Source organism: Octodon degus, unplaced genomic scaffold (assembly GCF_000260255.1).
Source record: "Octodon degus isolate 3935 unplaced genomic scaffold, OctDeg1.0 scaffold00017, whole genome shotgun sequence".
In the NCBI taxonomy this organism is placed as follows: Eukaryota; Metazoa; Chordata; class Mammalia; order Rodentia; family Octodontidae; genus Octodon; species Octodon degus.
This window is the reverse complement of record NW_004524593.1, coordinates 5741481-5756566: the sequence shown is the minus strand read 5'-3', so window position 1 is coordinate 5756566 and position 15086 is coordinate 5741481.

The following is a 15086-nucleotide window of genomic DNA, read 5'->3' as shown; positions in this document are numbered from 1 at the left end:
TATATATATATGTATACACACACACACACATATACATACATGTATATTTTTTTAAGGTTTTTTTTTTCTTTTTTGTGCAGGGTCTTACTACGCAGCTCAGACTCGTAGTGGTCCTCCTGATTTCTGCCTCCCTAGTGCTGGGATTACAGGCGTGCACCACCACACAGGGACTCCATCAGTGGCTCAGCATGTGGTGCCAGGGATTGAACCCTGAACAAATGTATTTTTAAATGTATAAAATGCATAAAATTGCAAAGGAAACACATGATGTTAAATTATGACTATCCAAGTTTCAAAAACATGGGATAGGGCTGGCCAATTAGCTCAGTGGATTAAAGCACCTGCTTAGGCAGATGCAGAGCCCGGGCTTTGATCCCCAGTATGCCCTGCTGGCCCATCCCTTGGCGCGTGCTGAGACAGCAATGGAGACTACGCATGGTGGCACACTTCTATAATCCCAGCTCTTGGGAGGCTGAACATAGGTGGGTCAATATGAGTCTAATCGATATAATGAGACTCTGTAGTCTCTGTCCTACAATACAAAAAATAGTGGAATGGCTGGGAGTGGTGGCTGATACCTGCAATCCCAGCACTCAGGAGGCTGAGGCAGGAGGATCACTGCAAGGTAGAGACCAGCCTGGGCTACATAGTGAGCTCAAGCCCAGCTTGAACTGCATGGCGAGACCCTATCTTCAAAAGATTAAAAAAAAAATTGTGGGATATATATGTGCTTCTTTATTAACACATTAAAAATGATCTAGAAGGCCCAGTTTCAAAGAAGTTTTGAGTGTAAACAGTTTTTCATGATATTAGCAACAACTATAATATGATATAAAATACCTGACTTCTCATGGTAGGGACAAAATTATGGGTAGCATTAATTTTGGGTTTGTGCTACAGAAAGGAGTGAAGCTGGAGAGATAGCTCAGTGGCTCAAGTACCTGCCTGGCAAGCACAAGGTCCTGAGTTCAATTCCCAGTACCGGAAAAAACAAAGACATGGTCATAAGGGAATGAAATGTTAAATTTAGTTAGAAGGCAGTGAAAATAAATATCTTGTTTAATTTCCCTGGAATTCGTGGGCTTTCCAGGCTATGCAGTGATGATCCCTGCTTAACATCATAGGCACAAAGCTGGGTTGCCGTGGGCACTGTTAGTGACTGCTTCTCAGAGGGCTGAGGCAGGATCGTTTTAACCCAAGAGTTCAAGGCCAGCTTGGGTAACACAGCAAGACCCTAACTAAGAAAACGCCTCCACTCAGCTCCTTCAAAACAACAACAAAACAAATGGAAAAAAACCATCAAATATATCAAGAACTATAACCAGTTCATGCAAATCAATATGCATACGGTAGCTTTATGGATACCATAAGATAATGGTTGGATGGGATAGTTATACTTTGCCAAATACCTATAATATGTCTAATAGGGCTGGTGAGATGGCTCGTTGCTCTAAAGCACCTACTTAGAACAAACTAAGCTAAGCAAAGCAAAGTGCGGGGACCGCGGTTCAATCCCCCAGCACCACATGCCAGCCAGCACCGCCCCTGGTGGGCTGAGCTGGCCACACACACACAGTAAATAAATATAATATGTCTAATATTTGTATAGTAAATATTTCATATGTGCCCTGGCAGATGTAGCTTAAGACTGAAAAGACAGTTTGGCTAAAGATTCTATTCTTATTCAAGTAGTTCTAACATTAAACTTGAACTTGAAACATTTACAAGTCATTATCTTTCCACTATTAAAGAATTCTGTTCTCAGTTCCTGAGTCAGCTAGTAAACATCTCCGAAATGATTTTCCCAAATAGTCCTCTGTCAGCAGGAACTAGGTTAGAACCTGCTTGGCTTTACTCTTAGGAATGTTGTGTTGCTGCTGCTGCTGCTGGGGTTTTGTGTTTGTTTATTTTGCTATTAAAAGGACTAGGGCATGGGGCTGGGGAGATAACTCAGCGGTCTAGGTGTCTGCATGACAAGCTCAAGGACCTGGGTTTGATCCCCAGTACAGCAAGCCTGGGCTGGGCCGGTGCTGAGCAGACCACCACAAGCAGGCCTGGTGGTGCATACCTGTAATCCCAATGCTGGGGAGACCAATGAGACAGAAGGATCACCATAAGTCTGAGCTGTGTAGTGAGACCCTGTACCAAAAAAAAAAAAAAGACTAAGACAATCCCTATGCTGCCACTCCAAGGAGGAAAAGAATATCTGCAAAGAGAACCAGAATTAATGCTCCTGTCTCCAGCCCATACTTGGTGGCTTGCTCAGGGTTGCTTTGCTTCTAAAGGGAGAGTAAGGCCGTAGGTCTTGCCTTCAGTCCTCTTTCCACTGTACTGACTGCTTCCCGTTGGCCAGGACCACCTGGGCTGTAATTCCTTTCTACCCAGTTCCACTGCCTTTCCGTGGACCTTGTCCTCCTCACTCATCTCTGTCCCTCTTCATCAGGTCTTAGCTGTGGCTCAGTCTGGAAATCGCTGTCCTCGTGGAGCTGTGTCAGAGGTGAGAAGTTTGACAACCGCTGGCATTTTCATTTGCTCTAGTCCCTAGTTCAGTTTAATGTTTAGTTTAGTTTAGAGGTGTGGTCATACTATGTAGGCCAGGCTGGTCTTGAGCCCATTACATAGCCCTGGCTATCCTTGAACTTGGGATCCTCCTGCCTCAGCATCAAGATCACCTGAGATTCAGACATTGTCAACTGTGCCTGGCTCTCTAGCCCAGTTTTGAAGACCAGGCGAAAGCTATCCCTGTAATTCTCAACCGTTTTTATGGGCCTGGCAAATATCACCATGTATGCTTAGAGAAGAAACTGCTTTGATAGTTGAGCTCTCCTGTGGCCTCCCCTGGAGTCCGATGTGATAAGTAAGGACTTAGGGTGGTCCCACGGCCCCCCTCACTGACTCCACCCCCACTGCCACGCAGTAGCTCCAGCTCTGGCTCCCACTGGTTCTCGCGATCTGCCTCTCCAGGACAATCTCCACAATGTTTACACGATGCACTGGGGCCACAAGGCCCTCACAGAGGGAAAACTGAGGCCTTGTGAGAGCGGGACTCGGCCAGGGTCACATAGCCGATGAATGGCAGAACCACAAAGAAAACTGAGCCTCCTGATTCCTGTCTTGCTTCTACAAGGTCCTCAAAGTGCCCTTGACTCACTCGGGAGACAGCAGTGACTCCAGTCACTTCTTCCATGCCATGACTCCATGCATTAGGAAATGAGGTCGCTTCCTATATTCTCAAAGGCCTTCAGAGAAGGCAAATGCACACACACCCTTGAGTTTTTAATGGCGGACTTAAGGAAACTGCCTTCTTCCATGAAATAGAGACATTTTGCGCAGAGAGAACGGCTCACTGGAAGAGATGGACTCCCTGCCACAGAGCAGCGCTGAACATCTGCTCGGCTTTCACCTGCCCTTTTCACCTCTCTCGGCTCCAGCCCTCTTGGCCAGCACCTGCTCCCTGCTGCATCCCCACCCCAGAATTCTGGATCTGGCTACTCTTGTCTTTTTGAGGAAACACTGAACACTCCAGCTTCTCGTCATGATTATGTTCCAGCCCCATTTCCTCTCTGAGGCGTGGAGCCAGGGAGATTCCAGCTCTGGTGTGCCAGGGAGCCAGGTGTTTATGGGGTGCACCAGGCAGGCAGGCAGCTGTGTGTGTTGTTGGCGCCAGCTAGGATGGTATGGCTGGGCAGGCCCAGGGCAGCAGGGTGAATGGAAGGTGGCCTGGCTAAAAGGCATCGTGTGGAGGTACTCAAAGCTGTGTTTATGTTCCTTTTCTTAGCACCAATTTAGGTTAGTTCATTTACTGATTTTCTTCTGCAGTTGTTGTTTAAGAAGCCCATAGAGGAAAGGCTGAGACTGATTTTTTGTTCCCAATATCTAGTAGATCTACATGGTGTGATCAAAATAGAAGGTGAACATTTAAATTTGTTATGGTAAAACATACTGCCATGGGCCACCCTTCAGTACTTCCCTCCTCTTTGAACGCACCTATCCCATGATTCTTGCCACTTTCAGCAGCAGCTCTGGACGTCGCCTTCAGTGTGTCCTCATCCACCTCATTTGCTGGGTCTGGTGCTGTCTGACTTCTGGCCCTCCCCCAAAGTCAGAATGACCATGCACTGTAGACGTTTTGAATCTGTTCAGGACTTCAGGACAGATGACAGTGTAACAGGAATGGCAAGAATGATGGGATTTGTGGATCATTAAAAGTCAGAACTAGGAGGGAGATTAATGGCAACGTGTCTTTTACTGTAATATGTATATTAAATCTACACATTCAACATCTTTTTGATCACAGCTTGTACAAGCCCAGTAAATTTTCAGTGGCTTGCAGGCCACTGGGGACCCTGGACATCTTCCCGGGGCTGCTCACAGCTGGAGAGGAAGCTTCTGCTGGGGACTTGGAGGGTTGTCTTTGAGGGCACAGCCTCCTCCCGCAAACATACACAGGTAGCTGAAAGCGGAATGATGCTATGTGCATGTCTCTTTAACCAAGAAGGAGAAAGGGGCTTACTAGGGAAATGTGGTGCCTTAAATGGGAACCAGGAAAGGGACTGGTAAGAAAGGTACGGCGCGACCTTGAGTCGGGGAGCTTGTTTTGGCAGCTTTCTCTCCAGCGCAAGGCTGCCTGGAATTCGATCACCTCCTAGACTGTTCACATTATCCCTCATTGAGCACTGACGGGGCTCAAGGGCCATGCGGCTGGCACAAATGCGTCCACGTGGACAGCAAGGAGCTTCCGGGCTGTGACGTTACTCACCGAAGCCAGGTGTCTTGAGAGGGGGAGATCTCCCTGGGGGCAGGACAGGCATCCCAGGGGGGTGGTGTTTGTAGTGGGACCTATTGGGTGGCCCTGAGACTCTCTTTTTCGGACCTTTATTACTGGTCTGCCTGGGCTCTTTTAGTTTGTGTCTGAAATCAAGCAGTGTCGATCACTTCCAGATTTAACACAAACATTTCCTTCACTGCCACCTCCTGCCACCGCTTGACATACAACCAAAGCAAAATGTAAAGAAGGGCCTCAAACCAGAATCCTGCACAGTCTCCACCATCCAGTGTTGTCCCAACATTGGCCAGTGCAGATCAGGGTAGAGTCACATCTGGTCCTAGGCACTGAGGATGCAGCTCCACCTGGAAGAGACACCTCTGGGGTAGATCCCAACAGCTGCAGCCACTCTCAGCAGAACTCCAAGAACTCCAAGTGTTACCCTAACATCTACTCCAAGTCAGATCCCACAGGTACCATCACAGCACCACTGTCATCAACTTTAGCATATGGATTGCCGTGTTCATCCCATGAGCATGTCGGGGAAGGAAGCCTTGTTGTTGGGAGGTTGGGTGGACTTCCCTCCAGCTGTACGTGGGGTTTCCATGAGGATAGTTGGGCATACAGGGATGCAGAAGGAAGTGCAGAAAGAGAAACTGAGACCCATCTATCCAAAGGGTCAAAGAGCAGCCCAGTTTGAAGCAGAGCATCTGGCCAGGGTCTCAGAGCCCCACTTCCCATTAGTCTGGAGGAGCTTGGCTGGGCTGGAGAGTGGTTCTAACAGCTTCTGGGAGCTGGGACACAGTATCTTTGGGTTCAGCATTGAGAAAATTATCCTCATGTCTATGCTGGCTCTGAATCACATGTTTATTTTACACTTGAAGTGATTAAAAGTGTCTTTTGAGAGTTTCTTAGGATTCTTCAAGAAAACTGGACTTAAGAAAAGGCAAATGTCTTGGGGGTCACTGCTGATTTGCAGACACACAATTTTAGTTGGCTTTTAACTCTGTCTCTTGTTTCATGACTCTCTATTCTTTTATTTTTTTCCCTTAAAAGCCAGGCTTAATTGTACAGCTACCTAATCGCCCTTGGATATTAAAGTGTTCCCTATTTCCATTTACTTTGGATAACTTTTCTTTTACTGTTTATTTTCTGTCCTTTGCCAGCCTGACCCTTCTGAATTCACCTCTTCATAGCAATGTCATCTGATTCTTAAGTAATAATCCACTTTGGAATTTGATCAGGTTGTGCTTTTTTATGTCTTTCTCTTTTTCTATTAAGACTGTATTGAGGGCTGGTGAGATGGCTCAGTGGTCTAAGGCACTTACTTACAAGCTTGGCAAAGCACAGGGGCCGCGGTTCAATCCCCCAGCACCACATGCCAGCCAGCCCCGCCCCCTGGTGGGCTGAGCTGGACACACACACACAATAAATAAATGTAAAATAAATAAATTAATTAATTTAAAAAAAAACACTGTATTGAAGTTCCTGTCTAAGGCACACATAACTGAGTTTGAAACATCTTTCTCTGAGCTTTTTCCTTATCCATTGACCATTGGTTCTCATAATTTTTTTCCTGAAATTAAACACAAAGGCAAAGGCCACTTTTTCTCATTCTTTGCTGTCCTGGCCCCTCCCTTCTTGGGGAAGTGCTCACTTGTTTCTATTTCTCAGGCCCCTGGGCTGGATTTAGCCTGTGAGTGCTTGTTTCCTGCAAGTAGTTTCTGTCAGGAGCAACATGAGGGCTGGGGAGATAGCTCAGTGGTTTAAGCACCTTCCTGGCAGACACAAGGGTCCTGAGTTCAATCTCCGGTACCAAACCAAGCAAAAACAACAAAGCTAACAGGAGCGACATGAACACTTTCCTTGGGCTGGCGCCTTTTCCTCCTGATTCTCTGCCTTCTGCCATAGACACTTGAATTGGGCCTAGAGAGTTTATAGGAAGCTTTCACATCTCGGATTTCCACAGTAGCCCTCGGGAAAATTGGATAAAGATAATAATTCCTCCCTTACAAAGGAAGAATCTATACAGTGGTGTGATTAATTGATGACCTCAATGGCTGATGATAGGTAGGTGGACAGATAGACACACAGAGAGATATAGTCATGTAACTGAATACAGCCTTCTGAAAATGCCATCAGATTTCCAAAGGTTATGATGTTCCAGGAAAGGTCTGAAGAACAAACTTGATAAAGGCCCTTCAGATATTTTTTTCCCATGCCATCTCTTGCTTAACAACTCATTGACTAGATCATTGTGGGTGCCACAGTGTGCCGGATCGCAGCTGCCAGATGACTATGGCAGCAGTGTGGGTTCAACCCTGCAGGGAATGGGAGACTCCCCCTGAGCCTCCACACACAGCACAAAATCCCTCCTTTTGTGGCTTTAAGGTATAGATTTCTCATTTACATTTCCTCAGGGGAAAGGAGCCAGGGTGTGTGAGCATGTGTGGGGCCAGTACAGGAAGTAGTCTCCTGAACAGAAACAGAGATGGTGTTTTCATTGCAATTGAAGATGGTTTTTAATAAAGAAGTCTCCCACTGTTCTCCCTGCCTCCCAGGAGTGTGTGACCTCACTCGAGGGGGCTGTACATCTCGGTAAGGCAGCCTCTGACTCCACTTGCCCTCAGGCCCAGAGTTCCACAGGCACAGTCCCCGCCCTCCCAGGGCTCTGTGGCTCTTTTCCTCCCTGTCTTTTTTTTCTCCCTAACCTCCTTACAGAGAGACGTCTAATCTGTTGAACTGCCTTTTTCCAAGTGACACCAGTCTGAGCTTGACCCTAGGAAACTGAAGTGATATCCTGAGTGAGACAGGAACTCAACCATGACCATAATGGTGCTTTGCAGTGGGAATTGAAGACCTTTTTGGAACAGAGGCCCACAGGCAAGCAAGGTTCCCTTAGGAGACCTGAGCGATAATCAGCAATCCAAACTCTGTGCCTCCAAAGTCACCTCTCCTTCACTTTCTTTAGCCATTGTGCTCCTTTGTTTTCTTTTGGAAGGGTTCTTCTCATCCCAGCTCAAATACCCAACAGCTTTTCCAGTGCAGATGTGTGAAATACTTTGATGTTTATAATAGCTTTTCATACATTAAAATTTTAGGCTCTACTGATCAAGCATAATCAACTCACTATACTATCTTTGTGGTAAATCAGGACTATGCTTGATCTATTGTTTTTAATTTAATGTGTTTGGTACAGGCTCTACAGGGTCTCAGTACACAGATTGGACTCATAATGATTCTCATTTTCGGCTTCCCAAGAGCTGGGGTTGCAAGTGCTCACCATCACACCCAGTCTCAGTTGTTCTCTTAGCTCGACCCAGGGGCAGGGCTGGGACGGCAGGCCGAGGATCGAACCCCAGCCCTGTGTCTGCCTAAGCAGGCGCTTTAATCCACTGAGCCCTCTGGCTGGCCCTCTATTGCTGTTTTAATAGTCAGTTCTCAGTATAGGGACAGGAAGAAGCTCAGAAAGTTCCATACTGTAAGAGCAGTGCATGGTAAAATATGCCTAGACCTGACCTGCTAGCTGAGTTTGGGGATGTGAAAACACATATACTTTTGTTTGTTGAAAATTTCTTAGACAAAATGTTGTTTTGGCTCTGTGAATAGTCTCTTTTACCTGCTATATTTTTACATACTAATTTTATAAACCCATTTTTATTTTGAACCTAGGACCACCCTGATAGGAGGAAACTGGGAATTAGGCAACCTGTCACTCCGCAGATGGGTTAGCACTCCCTGCCCGCATCATCCCTGCCTCCCAGGGCTCCACTCACCCCCTCTTCCACTCATCAAAAACATAAAATTTAAAACTTTTAGCCCTGGTCCATATTAAGTTTATGTTGATTTTTCCAGAAAGATAATTAGTATAAACTTTATTTTCAGAAAAATTTATGAAAAATTTACAGAAAGTAATAAAATGTTACTAACACACTCCCTTTTGGTTTTTAGCCTATATGTAGGAGATCAGTCCTAAGAAGAAGCTGAAATTGTTTAAAGTAAATATTAAGTGACTTACATTATGCTTCTATTTGGTTCTTCCAATTTTTTTTTTTAATGTATTTGGGATGCAGCCTTACTATGCAGCTCAGAGTCCTAGTGCTCCTCTTGTTTTCAGCCTCCCCAGTGCTGGGATTGCAGGCATGCACCAACATGCCCAGACTAGGTGGCCAGCTCAGAGCACTTAGGGGGTGGGGCCAGCACTATATGTGGTGTCCCAGTCCCTGCACTTCCCTAAGCAGGAGCTTAGTCCACTGAGCTATGTTGCTGACCCTACTGTTCTTCCAGTCTTATCTCTTATGTATTCTTTCTGTTTCTGCTCTATTACGAATCAGTATCTGAGGCTGAAAAGGGACAACCCAGACATCTCTGCACAGTCTATTCACCCTGTGTGTCACTGAGGGTGCTTGTTGACCCACCCCATGCCTCAGTTTCTCCAGATCTAAGATGGCTCTGAATGAGCTTGACAAGATTAGATGGCAATGGAGTATGGCACCCTGAATGTCCTACAGCATGATATTAATGGTTATTGCCCTCCTCTGTCCCCACTGGAGCAAAGGGACCCAACAGGACAAAAGCATCTCTTGAATTCACTTTACAAATATTGCCAGGGATATAGGGGAAAGGAATGCCCAATGCACTAGATGTCCAGTTTGATTTCTTTAAAATCAAAGAAAGTAAGACAGAGACAGAAGGGGTCCTGAGTGGGTTGCCAAGGACCCTGCCTTTTCTAGGGATTTTTATAGAGCAAATCCATGATGTGACCTGTGTCCCAGGTTGGAGAAATGGGAAGTCACAAAATGGGCTTGAAGTGAGAAAAAAGAAACAGAGTCAATAAGATTACAAGTATAAGTGCTCAGGTAAAATGGATTAAATTGGCATCAAATGGGGATGCAAGTTACATAGCAAGTGGGCTTGCTATGATACAGAACAGGGTCTTTTCCTGGAGGAGATTGGGCCAGTGGCTCTTTCTGGTTTCCTCAAGGGGATCCATAGCTATTATGTTTATCCTTAGGAAGTTTGTGGGTACATTTGTTTTATCTTTTGTCTTGAGGTCTGTCCCCAGAGTGGAGGTGCCTGTCTTTCCCAGAGTTGTAAGATACCTTGTTTTCTGCACTGGCTCCCTCTAGGGCCTAGATCTATCTGACTGCCTGTAATATTTTATATAAATTAATTGCCTATAACACCAAGGTGATGGAGGCCTTAAGAATAATTTCCTGGGCTGGGATGTAACTCAGTGAGAGGGTCATTTTTGGCCTGCGTAAAGGCCTGGGTTATCCCCAACAACGAACCTGATGAAAACAGCCACAAGTCATGACGCCCTGATTGTATGGTGCTGGCTTTCCACATAGGGTCTATCATTCTTTCAACTGCTATGCCAGCTATACCAGTTGGCTTTCACTTCCCCCACATTACTGCTGGAAATATTCTAAGTCTCAAAGAAAGACACATCCTGTGGTAAGTATGACACCTGGGAATGCTACTTTTCCTCATTGATGCCTCTCTTTTTTGACTGAAGTTAAGCAAACTCACCAGCCATAAATAACATCTACTTACCAGTAAATAACACCTCAGTGTGACATGTATTATTAAAAAAGGGGTCGTATTGCTGGAACATTTTCATCTATTCATTTCCTTTCTGAATTCTTCAGAGAACAGAAAAGCTCTTCTCCAGCTCAGTTACATTCAGGTTACAGATTTCAGTAAGCATGACTCAAAGAGTCTTTCATTAAGAAAGTATTACAATGAATTTCACTTTTGAAGAGGCACTGTGACCTCCCACAGGCGACATTAAGTGATGAGAGAATGCTAAAGAGCGGTGCACACGCTCAAAGTCAACAACCAGGCTTTTAGCAAGAACAGTTTGTCCTTCAGAACTCTAGTTCAGGGAGGTTGTATGTAATTCTCACAGGGGAGAAAATTGTCACTGTAGAAGAGCTATCTGTTCTGTGGCTTTCTGGCCTAAGTAAAGATGGAAAAACATCAGATGTGGAAAAGCAGCTGTCTTTATGCAGATGGTTCCTGAGTGTCTTCTGTCTTCTGGGGAATTGCATGCACTGAGGATTATTGGTGGAGATAGTTCCAATCCAGCTAGCTTCCTAACTCCACATTTCCCAGGGTGCTGAACTGCAGACCCTCGCCAGTTTGTAGCTGGGGAGTGCAGAATGTTTTTACCATTAGCACCAGCATGACAGAATTAAACAGGTAAATCTGCTAAAAACAAAAACACGTAAAGCCTAAGAACATAATGCAGCCCAGATTAAATATAACTTTGGATTTTGAAACTTTAATCCACCCCCACACCCAATGTATATGCTTTTCTATCATTGTGGTGTTTCCTGTGGCTTCTGTTCTCTGGAATCTTACTTCACTATCATTGGAGCAACCCTGACTTTCCTGGGCCTTTTGCCCCCATCCCTTACCCTTCTGACATAGCCGAGTTCTTCCTTCCTTGTGATCTGGATCTATGCGTGCCCCAGGGCTCTCCAAGTCCCTACCTTTCTCACAACAGCTTGAAGAGCTCGTCAGCAGTCACCACTCCAAGACCCCACCCCTGTGTCCACATCCCTCTGTGAATCTCCTCACACATTTTATCAGGGTGTGCTCCACGATGGCACTTCTGACATCAGTGTATAAAGGACAGGTTTCCTTCTTGGGCCTCACAGGACTCAGGCCCTTGCACTTGTCAGGCAAGCGCTTATTCTACTGAGCTATCTCCTCAGCCCCTGCCAAGTGACTCTTGAGAGACTGTGGGTCAGAACCACTGAGCCAAACTGTTCCCTCCTGGACTGGCCCACAGAAGTTGCGAGAAGGTAAATACTTGTCTTAATGTACTAAATTCTGAAGTGATTTGTTATATAACAGTTATACATGCTATATGTTTGTATGTCCTCAACTACAATCTCTAAGTATAATTTCGAAGTTTGGAGTCCTCCCTTGCACTATAATCCCCAATTTATAACTGCCTGAATGCCCCGCCAAAAGCAAAATCCTTCTCTTGTCGGATCATCTCCTCTCCCAACAGCTCTATTTAAGTCCTTTCTAAATCTGTTCCTACACCAAGTGGCCAGTTCTTTAAGGGCTGGGGTCCACGCCTTCCCCCTGGCCTTCCAGTCACCGTTCACCGTCTTTGGTCTACTTGCTACTGAAGTGAGCACCGTTCGCTGTCCTTGCCTTTTCTCTCCCTTGTCCTCGCTTAGAATCAGTTGCCAAGTCTTGGCATTGGTGCCTCTGGGACGTCTCAGCCATCTCCCCCTCAAGTGCATTTCTCTTGTGGGGCCCAGTCTGTCTCCTCATTTCTGCTCTCCCTTCCCTCTCATCCTCCATCCTGCTGCCACACTCATCTCCCATCTGCCCTACTTGCCACCCTCATAGCTATGTGCTCAAGAAAACCCACAGTGTTTGCTGTTGTTTCATCCCTAGCCCTGGCCCATCAACGACTCGAGACCTAGACGCGCATCACACCTCTGCCTCTTTGGTAGCTAGAGCAGCTGCATTTCCGTAACCTCTCTCAATCTCATTTTTCCTATTTACCTCACTGTCTACTGCATAGGGTTGTTACCAGCACCAAGTAAGGGAATGAATACAAAAATCGCAGTGCCGGCGCAAAGCACCCAGCGGTCCTTTCACTATCACTCCTATACCAAAGAAGCAGGAGCTTGGAAAGAAAGCAACGCTCGCTCTGCGCATGTCCTTGACCCACAAAGCCTGTCATCCTCCTGCTGCCCCAGCTTCTTGCTGCCTTCTTCGCAGCCCCATCCTCTCATTCTGTGCACTGCTCTATGTTCTTAAGGACGGTGGCAAACAGATCTCAAGTTGTTCTTGAATCATTCTACCACTGGTCTTATCCATTCAGCTAGATTGCAAGTTCCAATGCACTTTATCTTCAGCTGATAACTATGCACCAGCCATGGCCTGCCGTGTACCAGACACTGTCCCGTGTACTTTGTGAACATTATTTTAACCTCACCAAAGTCCTGCAAAGCAGCACTTTTCCTCCTTAGCTTACAGGTGAGGAAGCTGGGATTGAGACACAGTAAGACACTTACCTAAGGTTACATGCCGAGAATAGTGCCAGACAATAGAGCCAGTCCTCCGGCTCACCAGCTCATACTGTTCTTCTGTGCCAAGAGTTTGACGTTTCTTGGTCTTGACCTGGGCTGTGGTCAGGTGGGTGTTATTGAGTACCTAGGCGTAGGTGGTGTACCTACTGCACGCATGCTGTTTGTTTTTCTTGTAAAACAAAAGATGTTAGTGTATGAATTGGTTTTTTTTTTTTTTTTTTCCTAAACTAAAACCTCAGGTTTTAATTCAGGTTTAATTGCAGTGTTGACCTTTGTGATCAATAAGTGGGTCTTGGGTTGCAATCTGGGCGCTCGCCTCTGAAAGGTTCGCCATCGCTGTCCTAGGCTATGGGTTATATGTGCCAAAGGCACTGCGGGGCATGAGAATGGAGAAAAATAAACTGATGGAGAGAAAGAAATTAATATCTGAGGACTATTCTTTTTTTAAGATGGAAAACTTAAATGTGTTTATGTGCTCAGGGAGAAAACCCTCAGAGCAGAAGAGGTGCCAGCTGTAGCAATAATAATATCTGGCATCCATCAAGCGCGTCCGTGGGCGAGCGCCGCACTAAGCGCTTTACCAGGAGGACCTCCCTCGTGTTCATAACACACTTCTGAAGTGAGCGCTGCGATGATCGTAATGTTTTACAGATGGGGAAAGTGAGGCTTTTCCAAGGTCACACGATGAGTGGTGACTTAAAAATAGGAGTCTGGGTGGCTGCGCCCAGGAATGCAGGGTGTGGCCTCCTTGGTGGGGGTGGCAGCCAGGCTGGTGGCTGATGAGCATCCGGTAAATACCAAGGGCTCTGTTGAGGCTCACGGTGGGGCTCCGTAAAGCTAGGAATGCTGTCCCAGTTAGAAAGTGAAGAAACTGAGACTTGGTGGCTAGTGTCTGACCCAATTTCTTTGCCCACTACTCATGTTTACCAAGAATTATAACAAACATGGGGGTCTCAAGAGGTTGCCCTCCACTACTGTGGAGGACTGTCACTCTTCTACAGCTCTTTTTGTTGGGGGAGGATACCAGGAATTGAACTCACAACCTCGCACTTGCCCGGCAGGTGCTGCACCGCTGAGCAACATCTGTGGCTGTCTTCTATAGCTTTTGACGGTGAAACTGTGTGTCCCTCTTTAGTGATGCAGGCATGGTTTTGTTTACAATATTCATTTCACTGAGTGACACAACTAAGCTTTGTATCTAGAATTATGATATGTCGAATGTTTTAGCTTAACCATATAAACTTTTTTTTTTTTTTTTTTTGTCTTTTTGAGACAGGGCCTTGCTATGCACATCAGGCTGGCCTTTAGGTCACTTTGTAGCCCAGGCTGGTTTCAAACTCACAATGATCCTCCTGCCTCAGCCCCCCGAGTGCTGAGATTACAGGTATGTGCCACTATGCCCAGCTCATACAAACTTTTGAAAATAATTGAGGGCCGGCCAAATAGCTCAGCGGATTAAAGTACCTGCAAGCAGGCACAGGGGCCAGGGGTTCAATCCCAGGGCCTGAAGTGCAGGCCTCGCTGGGGTGTGCTGAGACTGCAATTAAGACTGGGCATGGTGGTGCATGCCTGTAATCCCAGATCTTGGGAGGCTGTAAACAGGCGGATCACTACAAGTCCAATCTAGTAGTGAGATCTTGAACACCCTGTAAACCCTTCCCTAAAATAGAAAAAAGAAAATAATTGGTAGTACAAAGTGAAAAAATAGGATTGGCATATGAACTCTTGATCACTGAGAAGCTGGAAGAAATTAACAAAAGATCATACGTAGAAAGACAGACAACATGTTGTTAATTTTATGTTTAACTGACCATCAGACAGGACCTGAAAAGTATATGCTGCTTCCTATTTTAAAAAGCATCAGGGCCAGAGAGATAACTCAGTGGCACAGCACCTGCCTGGTAAGGGCAAGGTCAAGGTCCTGAGTTCTATTCCCAGTATAAAGAAATAAACAAATCAATTAATTTTAAAAATAAAGCACTACTCTATGTATGCCTCTTGCCCTTCACAGGCACTGGTGGATCAGCTAGGAATGCGTTCATCTACAAGTAACCAAGTAAAACCTGGTTCAAATAGCCAGAGGTTGCTTCTCTCATGTAACCAGAGGGCTGGAGGCTGGTTCCAGGCCTCTTAGACCTTTCATTCCACTGTTCTTCGCTGCCCCCAGGGATCCCATCTGTGTTCAAGCTGGAGACGGAGGAAGGGAAGTGGTAGGTGCCAGGGACAGCTTTGCTTTTATCAGAAAGGGAAAACTTTTC